Raw genomic sequence first — 2318 nt, 5'->3', positions numbered from 1 at the left:
CTAGAGGATCTAATGCCACCACTGAGCGCACAGGAGGCAGAGCTCAGGCGGTGATGCTCAGGAGGTGACCACCACTCACCTCCTGCTGTGGGGCCTGGTTCCTAACAGGTCATGAACTGCTGCCAATCTGTGGCCCGAGGGGTTGGGGACCCCTGGTCTAGAAGAATATGGCATGTGGATTAAGAGCAGGCTGTCTGGATTGAAATCCCAGTTCTGCTTCTGACAGGCACAGTATACTAAAGGCAAAGGCATTCACCTATCTGGACTTCAGTTTTCTTACCTGTAAATTGGGTAGTAATAGAAGTTATTCAGAGTCATCCTAAAAATTAGTTACATGTAAAACCCAGCACAGTGCTTTTAGCACATAGGAAGTACCCTCTGAATAATAGCTGCCACCATCATCATCATCATCATTATTATTTTTTTGAGACAGAGTCTCACTCTGTCACCCATGTTGGAGTGGAGTGACACAGTCTTGGCTCACTGCAACCTCCACCTCCTGGATTCAAGCAGTTCCCTTGCCTCAGCCTCCCGAGTACCTGGGATTACAGGCGCCCGCCGCCATGCCTGGCTGACTTTTGTATTTTTAGTAGAGATGAGTTTTACTGTGTCGGCCAGGCTGGTCTTGATCTCCTGACCTCAAGTGATCCAACCGCTTCAGCCTTCCAAAGTGCTGGGATTACAGGTGTGAGCCACCATGCCTGGCTCATCATTATTATTATTATTATTAGAAGTTGGGAATCGAGGCCTGCCTCGTCCACATGGCCGCGCCTCCCTGCAGTGCCTGGTCAGCTCCCTCTCTGCATTGTGGAGTTAACTCCGAGTGTCTGCAGGGATCGCCGTGTTTGGCTACTCCATGGCCGTGTCCATCGGGGGGATCTTGGCTTCCCGCTTTCTGCACGTGGACCTGCTGCACAGCATCCTGCAATCACCCATGAGCTTCTTTGAGCGGACCCCCAGTGGGAACCTGGTGAACCGCTTCTCCAAGGAGCTGGACAGGGTGGACTCCATGATCCCAGAGGTCATCAAGATGTTCATGGGCTCCCTGTTCAACGTCATCGGTGCCTGCATCGTTATCTTGCTGGCCACACCCATCGCCGCAATCATCATCCTGCCCCTCGGCCTCATCTACTTCTTCGTCCAGGTAAGGGGTGTGGTCTTAGTGTTCAGGACAAGCCCTACTGCGCATTATACACAGTGTTACCTAAAGCCTCATTTTATCTCACCACGTCCCCAGTGTGGTGCTTCTGAAGCATGTAGATTTGTTTTTGTCACTTTCAAATACCTAAATTGTTTTTTTGCTCACTATAACAAAATGCACTTTTTTGTGGAATGCACTTTTTTCCTGTTTTATTTTTCCACCTGTCAATTCAAAATGGAAACAAAATCTATCGCTATAAAGACAACTTCATTATTAATTTTTTTTTTTTTTTGAGACAGAGTCGCACTCCGTCACCCAGGCTGGAGTGCAATGGTGCAATCTCGGCTCACTGCAACTTCCACCTCCCAGTTCAAGTGATTCTCCTGCCTCAGCCTCCCGAGTAGCTGGGATTACATGCACACACCACCATGCCTGGATAGCAGCTTAAACAAGATCGATGTTTCTCTTTCTCTGTCATAATAGAAATTTAGAGTTAGGCTGTTCAGGGCTGATATGGCAGCTTCATGAGTTTAATATCCCAGATACCTGCATTTATTTAAAAAATTTTTAAAATCTTACCGTATTTGTACAAGGTTTTCATTCTTAAGTTGGCTTCGTGGTCCAAGGTGGCTGCTGGAGCTCCAGCCATTATATCTGTATTTCAATCAGTGAGACCAAAGAAGGGAAGTAGGGCAAGGGCATAGGGGCGCTGAATCAGCACTACCCCCTTATCTGCAGGCACACATTCTAAGACACCCCCGCAATGGATGCCCGAAACCACAGATAGTATTGAATCCTACATATACTGTTTTTTTTTCCTGTACCTACATACTTATGATAAATTTAAATTTATAAATTTGGCATAATAAGAGATTAATAACAATAATTTATAATAATAAAATAGAACAACTATAACAATATGCCAGTATCACTACTCTTGTACTTTAGGGGCTTTTTTTGAATTATTATTATTTTTGAGACAGAGTCTAGCTCTGTCCTCCAGGCTGGAGTGCAGTGATGGAATCTTGGCTCACTGCAACATCTGTTTCCCAGGTTCAAGCGATTCTCCTGCCTCAGCCTCCTAAGTAGCTGGGATTACAGGCATGTGCCACGCCCGGCTAGTTTTTGTATTTTTAGTAGAGACGAGGTTTCACTATGTTGGCCAGGCTGGTCTGAA

Source organism: Nomascus leucogenys, unplaced genomic scaffold (assembly GCF_006542625.1).
Source record: "Nomascus leucogenys isolate Asia unplaced genomic scaffold, Asia_NLE_v1 000895F_73923_qpd_obj, whole genome shotgun sequence".
NCBI classification, from domain to species: domain Eukaryota; kingdom Metazoa; phylum Chordata; class Mammalia; order Primates; family Hylobatidae; genus Nomascus; species Nomascus leucogenys.
Note: the sequence above shows the minus strand (reverse complement) of the source record.